The sequence below is a fragment of the Littorina saxatilis genome, linkage group LG1 (genome assembly GCF_037325665.1).
Source record: "Littorina saxatilis isolate snail1 linkage group LG1, US_GU_Lsax_2.0, whole genome shotgun sequence".
Taxonomy (NCBI): domain Eukaryota; kingdom Metazoa; phylum Mollusca; class Gastropoda; order Littorinimorpha; family Littorinidae; genus Littorina; species Littorina saxatilis.
Window position 1 is genome coordinate 25,015,770 of NC_090245.1, and position 18,642 is coordinate 25,034,411.

General features: G+C 49.1%; 1 long non-coding RNA gene and 1 other non-coding gene across 2 annotated transcripts in view; one reads left to right on the forward strand and one right to left on the reverse strand.

Moving 5' to 3' along the window:
• Positions 1–18,642, forward strand: part of LOC138965619 (uncharacterized) — a 498,821-nt gene that overhangs the window by 26,317 nt on the left and 453,862 nt on the right. The window lies entirely within an intron of this gene.
• LOC138951327 (5S ribosomal RNA) lies at positions 12,867–12,985 on the reverse strand. Its single transcript, XR_011451100.1, has one exon. It is a non-coding gene; the product is annotated as a 5S ribosomal RNA (ribosomal RNA).

The following is an 18,642-nucleotide window of genomic DNA, read 5'->3' on the forward strand; positions in this document are numbered from 1 at the left end:
CCTTTTTTTGTTTTTGAGGACCGTTAGGTTGTGCACAAATATTTTTTTAAAACAAGTTAAATGCAAAGAACTGTGGTCTTTGTTTTTAGAGAAAGGTTTATGGAGATCAGTTTCAGACTCAGAAAGACTTGTACGTGTATCTTGCCAACAGCACAACCATGAGCGACTGACCGAAGCGAGACTGAGATGCGCTTCGCAGGTGTCAGCTCTATCGAAACAGTATAATGCGTAGCCGACTTATTTTGTAACTGAAAAAAAGTGGTTTGTTTGATTGTGTTTCGCCCAAGGTTCACGATTTATGTTCTATATTTTGTAGATAAATGCTGCTTCTAGCCTAGGGACTAGTAGTGATTCATGCTGCTTGGTTTGCGGACGGATTCAGTGATGGCTGACTTGGAGCAGTGACATGTGAGCTTATTTGTGGTGATCTTCGATCTTACATAAACCATGCACTCAAACGCTTTGTAATAAAGAAGAAGAGAGCGAAAACAAATAAGGGTTTAGTAGCAGAAAATAAAGTTGAACGATTACACAACAAAAATAGGGCTGTGGTAGAGGTCGAACTCCTGACTTCGCAATCCGTGGCATAGAGCGCTAACCACCAGGCAATATGGAGCTTACACGCACATTCTGCAAAAAGGTCGATCTTGTGAGACGCTTCTGACTGTCGGTTCCCGAACCTGGGTGCTCCGTTACCGACTAGTCGGTTCCCGAGCCACTCCGTTAAAAACATTTTTTGTGTGACTCCCCCAACAGATTTGATCAACTTCTTTGTAAATGTAAACATACTTTTGCCGAGTTACTTTCACTGGGTAAAAAGGGGTCAAGTAAAAAGGTTACCTCTGTTACAGGAACACAGTAAATTAACATGCCCTTATAATAGCAATCTGTCCTTAAAAAAAGAAGGTTCAAATCTCGAAAAAATGACCCCAACGTTATGAGAAAGTGTGGAATATAACAACGTGGTCGAAAAATAAAATCGCACCAAACATCCTTATCTTGAAGATAATAATCAGTTCAAAGCTAATGATTGAACTTAACACAGGAAACTGTCCTTTATCACTTAAGAGTGATCTTTCTGAAATTCTTGTGAGACATATGTTTGTGCATTTTTATTGGAGAACAGTATAATATCACTCATTGGCCCAACAAGGAAGGTATTAATTCAATAGCTGCGTCGAGAATCACTGAGCTGTAACACCTGGTGACTAGACTACAACACGCGTGTTCAGAGCCAATATCTTCAAAACGTGTGTGTGTGTGTGTGTGTGTGTGTGTGTGTGTGTGTGTGTGTGTGTGTATGCGCGTGCGCCAGCAAGCCTGTGTGTGTGTGTGTGTGTGTGTGTGTGTGTGTGTGTGTGTGTGTACGGTGTGTGTGCGCCAGCAAGCCTCTGTGTGTGTGTGTGACAAGGCGTGTATTAAACAAACACAGTTAGCACACATCTGGCATCCTGTTCATTATGCGCGCAGTACGGGCTTTTATTGAATTAGCTGGTCGAGAACGATGCACGTGGTACTAGGTATAGTGGAATGGTACAATTATGGCACACAACTATTGCCATAAATGAACAATGTAACGAAATTTCCTACATGTAACAGATGTTCATTAATTTAAACAGTATTCTTATGATAAAAGAGTTCGTTAAAGTATAACTGAGTGATTTGATATTGGCTCTCTCATTGATCATATACTCGCGAAGTTTCAAGTTTATTAAAACAAAAAATCAAAACAAATCTGTTAAACTTTTTTTGTAATCCTTTGTGTCAAGATAATCGTTATTTCTCATAACGCCAGTGTCTAATCAACATGCTATGGACTTGGGGGGGGGGGGGGTGGTGGGTGTTAAGAAATGACAATGTATTTGGGAGGGTTTGCCTCGCCGTCACGCTGAAACTGCTTCTTGAAAAAAAGAACATGCAATCCTCTCCCTAATCCCTTCCCTTCCCTACACCCCCCCCCTCTTCGCCGTCCCTGAACCCCCCCCCCCCCCCCCCGTCAACCCGACAGTCACCAGTCAGCGATGACGTGCTGCGGGAATTCCTGTGACGGAAGAACTCATCGTTTACTATAGTATCCGGTTTAGGTCTCTGCCAAGGACTACTACTAAAGGACGTGCACAGCGTGATTCCTGACTTCGCTAGCGGAGGCCATCGCTTCGTTTGCTAACTACCACTTTCTACCTAACACAATCATTAAAATTGAGTCCTTAGGTGCAACACAAATTGCCTGAAGCCTAGATATAGATATATTTTTAAAAATGTAGGCATGTTTAGGCTTTGAAATACCACATTTACTCGGACTGACAGCATTGCACCCTACTGTACAAGACTAGTAATAGTAGAGCTGTGATCACTCGACATGATTAATAAATAATAGTTTTTAAAGTTCTGAATCACATTTGCTCTACAAAAGTTGAACAATGAGTTAATTACATATTTTCAGAGATTTTGGTTAGACATTTTTGTAAACAACTACTACCGCGAGGGTAGCCCGCGGATTGAAATAGGCTACCCCCTGGCTGGCAACACAGGGCAGCAATGTTCCCACTGTCTATCCTTTCTCCTTGTTTCTCATCTTCTGTCTCTTGTCTTGCTTTTTATCTGCATTGTTTCCTGCCTTCAAGCCCTGCAATCTATCTGTATTCATAAAAAATCTCTTAATCACTCGAAGTCGGAGTATGGCTGCCCATACGGCAGGGAAAAACAAACGGCCATACACGCACAATTCTCATCCCCGAAAAGGGATGACCCTGGGAACTCAAGCCCAGGAACAAGAAGAAGAAGAAGAAGAAGAAGGAGAAGAAGAAGTAAACAACAACAACAACCAAAACAAAAAACAAAAAAAGACTACCTGACTGCAGCATTCAATCTGCCAACCGGGCCTTTTTCACTGATGTCTGAAGCAGCACGGCATTCTTCTGATGGTCTTTCTCCAGATTCTGGATCCCATGCAGCAGCACATTCGACAAGTGCGTGTAGACTTTCGAACAGTTAATGTCAATGCTGTTAAAGTTGGCGACTGTTAGAAGAATACTGCCCAGTCTTTTGCGGCAGCAAGCACGGTGACGCGCCTTCTTGACAAAACACAGTCCAAGCCGCACAAGTTCAAACGTCGACACATGGGGAATGGTCAGGGAGCCTCTGGAGACAGTCTCAACAAAGTCTTTGACTTCACTGGTCACAAGTGGTTCTTCATCACTGAATGCCAGGTCACCCCCACACTTGCTTTCCAGCCACCCGGCCACATACGCAGCACTGCTCTCCTCATTGACAGTCAGTGTCACTTCTGCAGTGTATTTATCAATGGAGGCTGCATCTTCTAGCATGACAGGGCCCAGACAGGTGTGCTCCTTTGGCTCGGGCTGCAGTTCAATTGACTTGAGGTACGTGGCGGCATGTCTGGCAAGGCGTTTCTTGCAAGCATAGAAGACGTCCCCTGTGGTCATGAAGGAGTTTGCGCCAGTGGATTGCCTGTACACGGAGAACTCCCCCTCAAGTCGGTCACTTTGGATTTCCCGCAGGACATATTCAAGATGTCCTGATGTCAACAAATATTTGCAGACAGCCATTAGACCCTGCATGGTCTGCACTAGTGCCTTCTTGGTGTCATGGGTAAGGCACTGGATGCGTGTTGCTCCATGCCCCAAGTCAGCGTCCTGGAAAAAAAACAGGAATGTATCCATACTTGTAGACCCTGGTTCTTGAACAGCTCGATGGGGATCGTTGAGGCGCCGGTTCTGCCCTTTCCCAGACACATTGACCGTGTTCCACCAGTTGACGACAGTTTAGATGAAAGTGGCAGTCTCATGGCAGCCTTGCAGTTTCAATGCAGCAACAATTTTGTCCTTGAAAACTATCAGTACATGTTTCACATTCTGTAGCTGAAGTTTTGAAGGGTTGACAGTAGCTTGATTGAGGGATGTCATCTTGAGAACGCTGTCTTTCTCGGCTTCATACAGTTGCGTGACATCTGTGAAAGACGCCACTGATCGGTTGTCAAAGCTTATCTTTTGGCACTTCTCACTGATCCAATTGTTCCTGATACATTTCAGTAGATGGACAGTGTCAAACAGGAGAAACCAGACACGCCCATTGTCACGTGGATGCTTGGCTGTGGCAAGACTATCAGTGTCACCGGTACGGTCAAACAGCTTACAATACTGCTGGTTCACCTTGTGATTGTCCGTGATGGAACCTATCACACACCCACCTGACCTCTCAACAGCAGCTGCCGCTTCCTTTACAATCTCAAACTGGAATGCTGCTGTCAGCTTGTGCACAGGTGTCACAGAAATCATTACACTGGGTCCTTTGTGCAACGACTTCATCATAACACACAGCATGGCAGTTGCTCTGCAGTCTGGATTGTTTTTGGCCATACCACTCAGCACCCCGCCAGAAAACGCAACAGTCGGCCTAATCTTCACTTCGTCAACCAAAAGAAAAACATTCCGTTGCTGAGGCTTATGGCTATGCACTTTCTCAAAAGTTTTTCTCAGTACTTCATCTTGATCAACAGATGCAACAATCGATTGTAGCTTGCGCTTACTTGGCAGGACCAAATACTCCCTCAACTGTTCGTAACTGCACTGGGGGAAAGACTCAATGGCAAAACAATAGTCATTCATCGAAAACTGTTTTTCTGTCAAGAGCTGCAACTGGCGCGTCAAGAAATCCAACTTTTTCTCCTTTTTGTTATCTGAACATTCTGAAGACTGACCTTGTAGAAGTGTCACCATCTTTTTCAGCACCTGGTCCAAGGGGATGTCATAGTTGACTGAGATGCGCACAGCTTCATGGAACTGGGAATAGGAGCTGAGACCATTGTTTGGATTCAAGATCTTGCCCAGTGGCACACTGATACCATTTTTGAAAGCACTCAGGGTCAAAGGAGAGCACAGAGTCGCTATGTTGTCAACAATGACGGAAGTATGAGATTCATGAAAGTTTTCTGACATGAAAACACAAACGAACCTGTCACTTGATCTTGAAATTATCACATTCTTGTGCTGTTTCTGCAAGTCTTTCTCGGGATTGAATGAGGCCAGTGAAGAGATGGTATCCTTTTGAAGAAAGTGCCTCAATTGTTTGTTTTCGTCTTTCGCCGGACGAGGTGAAGGTTGGGCGTGGGCAGGCACGATGTCGGCACATTAAAAACACAAGGAGGGATCGCAGGCCGTGTGGCACCACCAGGCAATGCTACCATAGGAGGATTGAGTCCCCAATGTTTTTCACAGATGAAGAACTTCGCTGGGTCTAAAACAAAATGTTCGCGTGGAGGGAGCACAACTGTAAGGCTTCTTTTTAAGCCTACTGTCTATATGATACTTACCGAGACAGTACTATTCTTGCACATTATCTATTATAGGCCGAAAAAATTGGACAAAACGCTGAGTGGGTACAATTATCTCCCATAACCATGCGCCACCGTGGATCCCAAGCACTGTCCGAGTGCTTCCCCCTTACAGGATGTAGGTGGCGCGTCCTCTTTCTTTATGAGCTGCAGACCCTCAAAAAGCCCATAACATATCAAGAGGGGAGGCGGGAGGGAAACTCTAATAGTACTGTCTCGGTAAGTATCATATAGACAGTAGGCTTAAAAAGAAGCCTTACAGTCAATATAACACTTACCTCGACAGTACTATTCTTGCACAGAATACCAGAGTGGTGTGAGGGTGATATGTAGAGTATTAAACTCCTTAATCAAAATCACTTAAATCCAAGGATTAAGATACCCAGGCAATTTTCGAACAGTACTACCGTACAAGAAAATATACCCAAGAAACATACCTTAGACTGACGTGACCATGCTGGCAACCACTGCTGTGTGGTGAACTCAATGTCAAAGTCCAGGCCACTCAAAGCTTGAATACCACTGAGTCTACGGCAAGTGGCTAAAGCGATGAGGAACAATTAGTCTTAAAAATCAGCAACTTGATACTGATGCCTGCCAGGGGTTCAAACTCATTGCTACGCAGGAGTTTGAGGACCAGAAAAACATCCCCCTTGGAAAATGAAACCCGAGGTTTAGACACCGCTGCATTGCTAATACCCGAAAGGACATTAGCGATGAGGGAGGACCTGATCAAGTGTTCAGGTCTGTGACCAGTAGCGGCCGCAATCGTGGAAGCGATGGCAGGTCTGTATCCAAGAAGAGTCTTAGAAGAAAGACTCTTCTTTTGATACACTTCCACCAGGAAGTTGGCCAAGTCCTGTGTTGAGGGATAAAGCGGCTTTATCCCCTTGGACAAGGCGAAGGTGGCCCAAGCTCTCCAGCGTAAGTCATAGAGCTGATTAGTTGATCGCCTCTTAGCGTTCAAGAAAAACTCTACTGAACTCTTGTGCAATCCTAGTGCAAGCAGTTTGGAGCGCACAAGAGCCATGCGGTCAAGCACAGACTCTCTGGACGTGGATGAGGGAGGCATGATCGAGGCTGGAGCAGACCTCCCCCGTCCAAATCCAGAGGTAGAGGGTCTACGTGGGTGAGACCGCGAAGATCTGGAAACCACAGAGCTGTTGGCCAGTAAGGCGCGACCAAAATCAGTCTTGGTCGTTCCTGCAGATATTTTGCCAGCACCCTCGGAATCAGAGATGTCGGGGGATAGGTGTAAGCATCGAGGAGCCTCCACAAGAGAGTGAATGCGTCCAAGTGGAACGCATTCATGTCTCGAAAGGGGCTGACGTACCTGGGAAGCCGAGCGCTGAATCGAGTTGCGAACCGATCGATCAGAGGACGGTCCCACCTTGCCCACAGACGCTGTAGAACGTTGTGAGCGATGGTCCATTCTGTGGAGAGAACCTGATCGCCCCGACTGAGAATGTCGACCAGGGCGTTCAGTTTCCCCGGAACGAACTGGACTGACATCCGGACCTGATTGGTCTGGCACCAGAGCAGAATCTCCTCCGCCAACAGGGAGAGGGACCGAGAATTGGTGCCCCCCTGGTGGCGAAGGTAAGCTAAGCATGTGGTGTTGTTGTCCCCGTTGAAAATCAGAGGGGCCAAGGACAGGCCGAATGGGAGGGCCCGAAACTCGAACACTGTGCCCTCCCAAACGAACCGGAGCAGATGTCGGTACCCCGGGGCCACCAGGATGTGGAAGTAAGCATCCTGGAGGTCCCAGACATGGCCCAATCGTTTGGCCGGATGGCCAACCGGACCGACGAAGGGGTTTCCATCTTGAACTTGCACCTGTGAAGGTACAAGTTCAAGGTGGAGAGGTCCAACACCGGCCTGAACCGGCCGTCCTTTTTGGGGACGGTGAACAGGCGGGAGCAGAACCCTGGAGAAGGCTGAGAAAGGGGGTAGACCGCCTTCTTCTCGACCAACGAGTTCACCTCGTCCTGAAGAGCCTGCCATCTGGCAGGGTCTCGAGGAGGGGGGAACGTCCAGGGTAGAGCGGACAATGGAGGTTGTGACGACAGCGGTAGAGAAAACCCCGACCACACCACCCTCAAGAAAAACTGGTTGGAGACCAGTCTGCCCCACATGCCGCGGGCCCGAAAAAGGGAACCGACGGACGAAAGAGGGGCAACTTGAGGGGGCGTCAACGTAGGGCCGGGACTCACTGAAAATTCTGCTGGCGGGCAGGCGCAGGCTTGCGACCACCCCCCCTGGTGGTGCTGCTTCCCCTTACCTGTCTGAGCACCCTTCGTCTTGCTTGGGAACGCAACAGGCGCCTAAGAGGAGGAAGTGAAACTGGCTTCTTCTTCTTCTTCTTCTTCTGAGGCTGGGAGCTGGAGGTGACTGTAGCACTTCTCTTACTCCCCGCCGCCGTCGCCGAAGCAGCGAGGCCAACCATCAGAGAATCAGTGTTCCTCTGGCGTGTGGACTCCACCACAGAACGAACAGTGTCCGGATGAAAGAGGGAAGAAGGCTGAGGAAACGTGTTCCTCAGACTCTTCCTCATATCCGGAGGCACTATAGAAGTAGGCAGAAAATGATCACGGAACAGGGCCAATAAAGTGGACCCGTGTTCCAATGGCCAATTCTGCCGCAGACGTCACGCACGATCGCACGGCATGCAAAGCCCGATCCACTCGAACCGTGTCAAGGACCCGAGTGGAATCGGACTCTGCCCGATCGGGAGGGTCCAACAGTGTGGACAGCGTGCTCATCCATGTCAAGGCCTGTGATTGGGCCTCGACTGTGGAAGAAACGGTGGCCTCAAGATTGTGGAACGAAGCAGAGCTCAGTTCCACCTTCTTGACCGAAGGCACCTCCCCAACGAACACATCACCGTCAGCCCCACCCTAAACACTCGAAGTCTGGAAAGTGAGAGTTCGAGAGTCAAAGGGAAAAGGGAGGGACGAAACAGATTGGACACGAGGAAACAGTGGAGGTGCGCCTCCCGAAGGAAAGCATGGCACTGAACCCGCGTCCTCCCGAGGAACATAGGTCGCGTTTGCACGTGAATCTGTACTCCTCAGGCGATGTGCTGCCGCTTCCACCGTGGCACTAAGACTAGGGTGGAACGCGAATTGCCGGCGGACGGATCGTTCATAAAACGAGCCGCCGGCAGACGCAGCGTGAGCCTCCCGTGCCCGGGCCGAAGCGGACTCAAAGGACGAGAGGGCGTCTCAGGGAAGGACGTCCTGAAACTGTTCAAACGTCCTTCTAGCTGTGCGAGGACGAGCCTCCTGCCTCTCGTCCTCAGACCCCGGGTCCAGGTCCTGTGTGTCAACACTAGACGACAGACGCTTAAGAGAGGCATCCGTGACGTCAAGACGCCGCGTGATGTCTGTCATGTACTGTTGCAAAGTACGAAGCATAGCTTCGGAAGTTCCATCAGAAACCGGCAAGGGTAGAGGATCAGTGTTAACCACAGGGCGACCCTGATCCTCCTCCCTATCGTCCTCCGACTCACTCTCCTCTTCACTTCCCGACAACTCCTCAAAAGCAGGAGTGTAGGGAGCTTGAGGGGGAAGAGCCGAAAGCGATGAAGCAGGCTGTGAAGAAACGCCCACAGAAGCAAGAGGCCGCGAAGACCCCTGCCCCAAAGACGAAACGTCTCCAGCAGCCGAAGGGGGAGAAAAACAACAACCCTGCGACTGTTGGGTCAGCCCAGCCAACGAACCCCCGCCATTTATAGACTGAACAGGAACCCATCGGGTCTGATCAGAAAAGAAATGGTCCGGTCCGGTCGGGGGTGCCGATCCGGTCCGGTAGGGTGGTCCGGTGTTCCGGTCCGGTGCCGGACCATCCGGAGGTCCCGTTCGGCACCGAACCATCGTACCCACAGAAGTGTTCGGGTGGTTAGGTCCGGACGTGGACATACCGTACCATCCGGACCCGTGGTCCGGTATGGTCCGGTTCGGTGCCAGACCATCCAGACCAACAGAGGTGGTCGGGTGGTCCGACACCGGGCCATCCGGACCCGTAGGTCCGGACCCGTAGGTCCGGTACCATCCGGAGGTCCTGTTCGGCACCGAACCATCCGTACGCACAGAAGTGTTCGGGTGGCTCGGTCCGGGCGTGGACGTACCGTACCATCCGGACCCGTAGGTCCGGTTCGGTGCCAGACCATCCGGACCAACAGAGGTGGTCCGGACCGGTCCGGTAGGGTGGTCCGGTGTTCCGGTCCGGTCCCGTACCATCCGGAGGTCCCGTTCGGCACCGAACCATCCGTACCCACAGAAGTGTTCGGGTGGTTCGGTCCGGACGTGGACACACCGTACCATCCGGACCCGTAAGTCCGGTGGTCCGGTATGGTCCGGTGCCAGACCATCCGGACCAACAGAGGTGGTCGGGTGGTCCGGTCCGGACCGGACCACCGGTCCAGTACCGGACCATCCGGACCCGTAGGTCCGGTCCGGTCCCGCACCATCCGGAGGTCCCGTTCGGCACCGAACCACCCGTACCCACAGAAGTGTTCGGGTGGCTCGGTCCGGACGTGGACATACCGTACCATCCGGACCCGTAGGTCCGGTTCGGTGCCAGACCATCCGGACCAACAGAGGTGGTCGGGTGGTCCGGACCGATCCGATAGGGTGGTCCGGTGTTCCGGTCCTGTGGTCCGGTCCCGTACCATCCGGCGGTCCCGTACGGCACCGAACCATCCGTACCCACAGAAGTGTTCGGGTGGTTCGGTCCGGACGTGGACCTACCGTACCATCCGGACCCGTAGGTCCGGTATGGTCCGGTTCGGTGACAGACCATCCGGACCAACAGAGGTGGTCGGGTGGTCCGGTTCGGACCGGACCACTGGTCCGGTACCGGACCATCCGAACCCGTAGGTTCGGTCCGGTCCCGTAGCATCCGGAGGTCCCGTTCGGTACCGAACCATCCGTACCCACAGAAGTGTTCGGGTGGCTCGGTCGGACGTGGACATACCGTACCATCCGGACCCGTAGGTCCGGCATGGTCCGGTTCGGTGACAGACCATCCGGACCAACAGAGGTGGTCGGGTGGTCCGGTTCGGACCGGACCACTGGTCCGGTACCGGACCATCCGAACCCGTAGGTTCGGTCCGGTCCCGTAGCATCCGGAGGTCCCGTTCGGTACCGAACCATCCGTACCCACAGAAGTGTTCGGGTGGCTCGGTCGGACGTGGACATACCGTACCATCCGGACCCGTAGGTCCGGCATGGTCCGGTTCGGTGCCAGACCACCCGGACCAACAGAGGTGGTCGAGTGGTCCGGCCCCGACCGGACCACTGGTCCGGTACCGTACCATCCGGACCCGTAGGTCCGGTGGTCCGGTGTGTTCCGGTTCGGTGCCAGACCACCCAGACCAACAGAGGTGGTCGGGTGGTCCGGTCCCGACCGAACCACTGGTCCCGTACCGTACCATCCGGACCCGTAGGTCCGGGGGTCCGGCAAGGGCCAGAGGTACTGTCCCGCACTGGACCCTAAGGTCCGGTACGGTCCGGTACCATGGGTCCCGTCCGGACCAAAACCGGAGGTCAAGTCCAGTCGGGACCCGTGGGTCCGGTTCGATCCCGACCCGTAAGCCTGGAACGTTCCGGACCCTTGGTCCGGACCATCCGTCACCCGAACACCAGACGCTAAGGAATGGCGTGGGGTCAAGACGGTCCGGTCGGAGGTGTCGGTCTGAGCAACAGAAACAATGTTCCCGTCGCCCTGACCATTCGACAGAAGTACAGGGTGACACAAAAAAAACAGAGCTCACTAAAAGTCTTATAACTCCTGAAATTTTATTAAGTTTGAAACAAAAATTCTATGGAATTATGTACAACCTATGTAGCCAACATCTGCAAAGTCTCAATGCTATACAACAAAAAACTCTTTGTTCTACAGCCGCTCAAAGATATGTTCCAGATGCCCGCCCCGGCGCTGCAGGCAGACTTGGATTCGCCTGGCAAAGTTCTCAATGACCCTCCTGCACTCCTCTCTCGGGATGGCTCTGATGGCTGCTGTGATGGCTGCTTTGAGGTCAGGGATGGTCTGGGGGTTGTGCTCATACACCCTGTCCTTGAGGTAACCCCACAGGTAGAAGTCTGGGGGGTTCAGGTCTGGTGAGTGCGGTGACCACTCCGGGTGGCACCTGCGGCTGATGAGTCGGTCCTCGAAGCGCTGCTGCAGCCACTCCAGGGATACATTGGAGGTGTGAGGGGTGGCTCCGTCCTGTTGAAACCACTGGAGGGCTCTGTCAATGCCTCTACGTCGGCCAAGTGCTACCCAGAACTTGCGCAGGACCTGGATGTAGCGCTCCGTGTTCACAGTCAAGGACCGCTCGTCATCGTCCTCAAACCAGAATGGCCCGATAATGCCATGAGTTGAAATGGCCACCCAGGCAGTACACTTGACAGAGTGCAAGGGCCTTTGCAGGCAGTGGTCAGGGGGTGTGCTGCCCCAGAAGATGTTATTCTTAGAGTTAACGTGCCCAGACAGCAGAAAGTGGGCCTCGTCTGAAAACCACATGTTGTCGAGAAAGTCCGGTTCATCGTCAATCCTGTCTGAAAACCACTGGCACATGGTGACTCGCTTCCTCATGTCGTCAGCTGTGAGCTTGTGCTTGATTTGAATCCTGTAGGGATACAGATGGAGATCTGAGATCAAAATTCTTCTTACAGACTCCCGGTTGATGCCAAGCTCTTGACTTCGCCGACGCACAGACTTGCTTGGGCTGTGGACAACAGAGTCTCTGACTGCAGCAACATTGTCTTGTGTCCGTGCTGATTTTGGTCGCCCAGAGTGTGATTGTCTGTTTTTGTCTTTTGCATTGAGGTTATTCACAGCCCCATGGGTTCTGAACTTTTTAACCCATCCGCAGATCACTGAGCTGACAGGAAATTCACGACAATTAAAATGGTCTTTGAATCGCAATTGCGTTTCCCGGAAAGACTTCAGCCGAAAATATGTCTCAACTGCAAATGTCTTTTGCTCTGTAGTCCAAGGCATCTCGAAGCTCACACGTGGTAGACTCTTAGATCAATCCGTCTTCTTAATGAATCTGAAACAAATAACAGAATTACTTGAATATTGCGGAAATTATTCAACTTTTTATGAGCTCTGTTTTTTTTGTGTCACCCTGTACCACGTTCTGTCGAACACCTCCACGTCCAGTAACTAGTCGGCCGGAGCGTTTCATAGAGGGACAGCCACCAGTCACACGGACGTCAGAGGGAACCGTAGTAGCAGTGGTCGTAGGCACGAAGCCTGAAACCCCTGCCCCCACAGGACCGCCCTGAACGGGGTCAATTCGCATCCCAACCCCAGCGGGGAGGGAATTCAGAGACCCCGTCATCTCCTCCGATCTCCCCACCCAGGAGGCCGAAACTACTGTCGAAACAGCAGCAGACGACCCAGCGAGGGAGTTCAGAGGAGGACCCGTGTCCCTCCTGGCTTCCACAGCGGTGGAAACCGAGGAGGGCACAGGAGAGGCACCGGAAAAGGAAGATTTTAATGCCAACTGCACCCGGTGTTCCCAGGCGGTCACCCATCCAAGTACTAACCGGGCCCGACGTTGCTTAACTTCGGTGGTCGGACGAGAACCGGTGTTTACAACGTGGTATGGCCGTTGGCTGTCAAAACCTGAGTCTCTCCAGTAGCCCCTAGATCGGATTCACCAACCCCCAAAGAGGGTTGGGAATCGACCTGCCCCCGGATTCGAGCCAGGGAGGAGAAGGAAACCTTCCCCCCAGGCTTGAAACCGGGAGGAGCTGAAGCCTGAGACTGAGGGCCGGACAACGGCGTCGAAGGGGGGGAAGCCTGTTCCACTGAAGGAGAAGGAGAAAGAAGCTTTTTCTTTCCCCTCGACCTTCCCCGAACCTTCGACGGCGCAGCCCCGCCCGAAGTCCCAGGCTCAAGCCCAGCCTGTTTGAGCAAGCTCGCATTGAGCTTGCTCAAACAGGCTTTCTCCGCCCTCCCTCGCCGCAAACGCAAAGCGTTTGGGGAGGGAGAGTCGGAGCGCCGAAAGATCCCCTTCTCCGTGCGTAAAACATGACGCTGGGCGCCCGGAGAAGGGTTGCCCCCGGCAGACTCTGGTTCCGTAGAACCAGAGCCCAAAACAGGACGAGACATCCTACCTCGCCCTGTACGTACCCTTAAAGACCGAGAATTAACAAAATTCAAAGAAAATTTAGGTCAATACTCAAGTGAATGCGGCGAAACGAGAAGCAGACGACCGGTCACCACGAAGTAGGACGGGAGGCACGCCGAGTCCGCCACACAAAAACGGAGGCACAAGTTGAAGGAAACACAACGTAGCCTCAAGCCAGAAGTGGAATAACACACAATAATCCAACAGGTGATAGTCCACACAGAAAAGAAGCCTCTTAGTCCAAAATAATCCGGGAGCGTAGCAGAAACACAGCCGGTCTGACACGCGCGAAAAAAGAAAGAGGACGCGCCACCTACATCCTGTAAGGGGGAAGCACTCGGACAGTGCTTGGGATCCACGGTGGCGCATGGTTATGGGAGATAATTGTACCCACTCAGCGTTTTGTCCAATTTTTTCGGCCTATAATAGATAATGTGCAAGAATAGTACTGTCGAGGTAAGTGTTATATTGACCAGCCACTTCTGTCTCTCAGACTCGTCTCTTGGCAGTCTAAACACACGGCACATATTCTTCTCGTTGTAATTTCCTTTGCAGTTCACCACACCACACTTATTAGGCATTTTGAAGGCACAGAAACAGCAAAACACTTGGTAAACAAGAATTTTCAACTCAGAATCGCCGCCAGCATGGTAGGCCAATGCACTCTTGTCCGGTTGTAACCTTGCGACAAGGCAACATAGTGCGTACTTTGCACTACCTCAACTGAATTTAAAATGTTCGCTAGGGAAGAATCTAATACATAAATACTCTCAGTGTGATATCTAAAACAATCTTCGATGTGACTAAAGTGTATACTTGTTAAAAAAAACATTGTATTACATTTAAAAAAAGTTCTTCCAAACTCCTACGCCGAATTGCGGCTAAAAATAGAACAAGGGGACTGCGGAGCCTGAAGAAAACTGGCCTCCGCTAGCGAAGTCAGGAATCACGCTGTGCACGTCCTTTAGTAGTAGTCCTTGGTATCTGCAGATAAGGACAGTCTGTGACAAGAACAATGTTCATTGAAAATGAACAGCGTCGATGCAATGTCCACCAAAGATTTATTTTGGGAAGTGTTAAAGGTTAGGGTCAAAAGTTAATGAATTGCATGTTGTGCTGGATATATAAATTGTTTATTTCAGTCAATGCTTGATTCATAAGTACATTTTTCAGCATGGTGCATCTACAGGAGGGTGCTCCAACAATGATGCATAGTGCCAACATTTAGCGCAAACTTTTCACAACAGTGCATTATTACCACAAAGCGCATACAGCGATTATATAGTAGCAAGTTGCACTAAACATTTGAACAAAATGCATTTTGTTCAAATGTTAACAGCACAGCACCAAGTTTTGCATAAGTGCACAACAGCACTGACCATTTCACAAAAGTGCATAACAGCTGTGACAATTTTACAAAAGTGCATTGACCATTTCAGGCAGATGGCTAACATGCAGATTTCGCTTTTGTCTGTCTTTCTTTGAAAAGTAGGCATGTTCAAGATCGATGAAGTCATGAGCAATTGGGTTAGATGACAGAAAAGATTCAAAAACGTCAGATTCAGTTAGATGACAGAAAAGATTCAAAAACGTCAGATTCAGTGTTTTGGGCACTGTTGAACAGGAACATTCTCTCCTGTTCAACAAATATGGGTTCAATTCAAAAGCAACATTGTCACAGATAGGCTAGTGTTACATTTCTGTAAAGTTTCAAAAACATCTTCCATGTTTTGGTTACTGTTGAACAGAGGCATATTTTCCTGTTCAAAAAAGTCTGACACAAATTTTCGTAGTTGTGGGTTAAGGTTCGATCTATACTGTCCTTCAAACGAGTCGTAGAACCGTCATTGTCACAGATGAGGGCCCCAAAGGGTTTAAAATCGTGATCGTGATTGGCGTTTTTTGACCTTTCTGTGACCGTGATTGCCGAAATTTCCATTTCTGTGATCGTGATGGGACTTTGCCCGTGATCCGTGATGACAAAAAAATCATGTCTCGTGATCGTGATCGTCATTTGTTTTCGTGATCGTGATGGGCATTATTGCAAAGCATTTTATTTTCAACGTACATTTTTCACAGCTGTATCACTCTATGATCCTCTATTCGTCAAGGAGCCAATCCCGATTGAAGGGAAGCAACAACACATTCAGAAATATGATTTTGACAGCGATTGCTTCCCTTTAAGAGAACCAATCACACAAAAAAAGAGATCCAATCAGAAGGCAAATTGCTAAAGTCTGCCAAACTTCATCCAATGGAAGGGCTTCGTGCAAAAGTTTTGAGTGCATTCAGTCAAATTCGAATTCGAAGATCAAAAATGGCGTGCAGCAGTACTGTCATCGAACTTCTGTTATATTTTGTGGATTCAAGCCAGACCAAAGCAGGCGGCGAGAATGCCTTCCTTGGTGGAAAGGTCAGGCTACGGGTCGGTCTTTCCGAAGACGAAATATCAAGATATGTTGATCTATGTTGCTCTATGACTGTTCTGAATGTAGGCAAAGATCTTGAAATTTGTTCAAGATCTTTGAGTTTGAGTGAGATCATTGACATTGTCGACATTGCCACGTCCGGCTGTCACTCGCTCAGTGTGACCTCGACTGGCTCGAGATCGAGTCTGCGTGTAGCCAAAACCGAAACTAGAAATGTGTTTTTCATCCCAGCAACGTGGACACGCTTGGCATAGATTCTAATTGTCGCTTCTTTGCATTAAGCTTGGATTTATTTTAGCGCCTGTAAACTTTAATATCAACAATGGGTTAAATTCAGAAACAATGGCGGGGAGACGTGCCAGTTTGGGTCACTTAATCCTCATGTCAAAGACGATCAAAGTCATGTTCGTTGGGGATTTGTCAGGCATGCTACTTTTCCGGTAATTGCCGGAAATCCGATAAAGCCGTTTTCAAAATCCGGTAAAGTCAAATTTATTCCGGTGAAGTTGAAACATTTCCGCAAAAACGATCCGTGTGAATATCGCGCAACGCGACCGGGCGCCGGTCTCAATGAAGCCAGCGCACAGTAGTGTTGTTTTCACCAGTTTGGAGGTGTGTTTAATGGTGGTGGGGGGAGGCTAAAATGGGATTTTTTAACAAGATCACAACACTATTACAGCCCTGAAAATGATGCCCAGAATGCACCAGATTGCACAGATTTTAACCGTTTTTTGAAAAAAATCCGGGGGGGCATGCCCCCGGATCCCCCCTTTGGCTCAGGCTTGTGGCTTCGCCACTGGCACTGCGCGCTTCTTTCAGGTAAAACCATTTTTGGCCTGTAGCATTCCTGTCTGTTTTTCAAGCCCATGAAACCAGGCGATGGTGTACCTCAAATTGTATGGCAAAGTTGAAAATACATGTACTTTAATTTCAATCCACCCAATAGTTTTTGAGAAAATGGGTTTACAAGATTTAGCTCTGGAAATGTGAAATTGTGTAAGTATATATTCATGTGTGTGAGTGAGGGTGTGGGAGTTGAATGTGTATGAGTGGAGAGAGAGAGAGAGAGAGAGAGAGAGAGAGAGAGAGAGAGAGAGAGAGAGAGAGAGAGAGAGAGAGAGAGAGAGAGAGAGAGAGCGAGAGAAAACAATGAAAACAACATTCTTGTTACTGATTACAAACCATGATATGAATTTCTGTGTGTGTATGAAAGAGAACTAAAAAAATAATAATAAAAAAGTGCAACAGTTCTCACTTTGTGTTGAATAAACAATAGATCCAGAGGAGCGAATTACTGTGTGGTTGTGTTTACTTTGACACGTGCTTTCTGTACCTGCAACTTTTACCGTGACCGTGATTTGCCACTGGTGTTCGTGATCGTGAAAACAAAAATCAAGGTAACTGTGATCGTGAAAGCTAAAATTTCCCTTCCTGTGATCGTGATGATACCCCCCCTTTGGGGCCCTCACAGATAGTGTTACATTTCTGTTTTACATTCAAACGAGTCGTAGAAGTAGTAGTACATTTGCGTTTGGTTGTTTTTTCTTTTAGATTCCTGTCACTCATACTAGCAGTATTGATTGAGGTACATAAATCTGTTGATGTACAGGGATGACTTGTTTGTAATGAATCCTTGTTTCCTCCACATTGAGTTTGCATTGCAGTTGGACAGAAATGAACAGGTGTTAATTGATAAACACATTGATAATGGCTTTTGAGAAAATCAATCAATTCTGCAAAGGAATTAACTTGATGACATCAAAACTGCAGCGCCATTTGAAGAATGGTTACCATTTCTGTTTCTTTGATGGGAATCAAACAAATAAAAACATTGACTATCCAAGTTACCATGAAAAGAAGGTAATACACCTGTAAACAAGCAACTGTTCAAAAACAGACAGACGTCGGGCGTAGTGGTAAGACATCAGCCTCCTAATCGGAAGGTCTTGAGTTCAAATCCTGGCCGCTGACGCCTGGTGGGTTCAGGCTGGAGATTTTTCCGATCACCCAGGTCAACTTATGTGCAGACCTGCAAGTGCCTTATCCCCCTTCGTGTGTACACGCAAGCGCACGACCAAGTGCGCACGGAAAAGATCATATAATCCATGTCAGAGTTCGGTTGAATATAGAAACACGAAAATACCAAATAGGCATCCCCCGAAATCGGCGTATGCTGCCTGAATGGTGGGGTGAAAACGGTCATACACGTAAAAGCCCACTCGTGCTAAAACATGAGTGAACGTGTGAGTTTCAGCCCGTGAACGAAGAAGAAGAAGAAGACAGACAGACACACACAAATAAAGAAAGAAACAAAGAAACAAACAAACAAACACACAAACAAAAACCAAACAAACGTACGAATGATTAATTGAGTGATCAAACAAAGAACAATAAGACAATTAGCATAAAAGACTATAGGGAAACCAGAAAGTAACAAAAGAAAAGCACAATCTATGAAATAGAAACTTAGAGAAACCGCAGCAGAATTGAAATTATCAAAACTCCCTGCAAGTCATAGCAGACAGGTAGTCACAGTGTTTATAAACTAGTTCTGGTAGGGACCAGGCAGTTGATCGTACACACACACCCACACCCACACCCACACCCAGACCCACACCCACACACACAGAATAACCCAGATAACACAATAAGACACAGAAACCAGACGGAGTCGGTGATTTAACATTTTTAAATAGACTGAGAATGGAGTC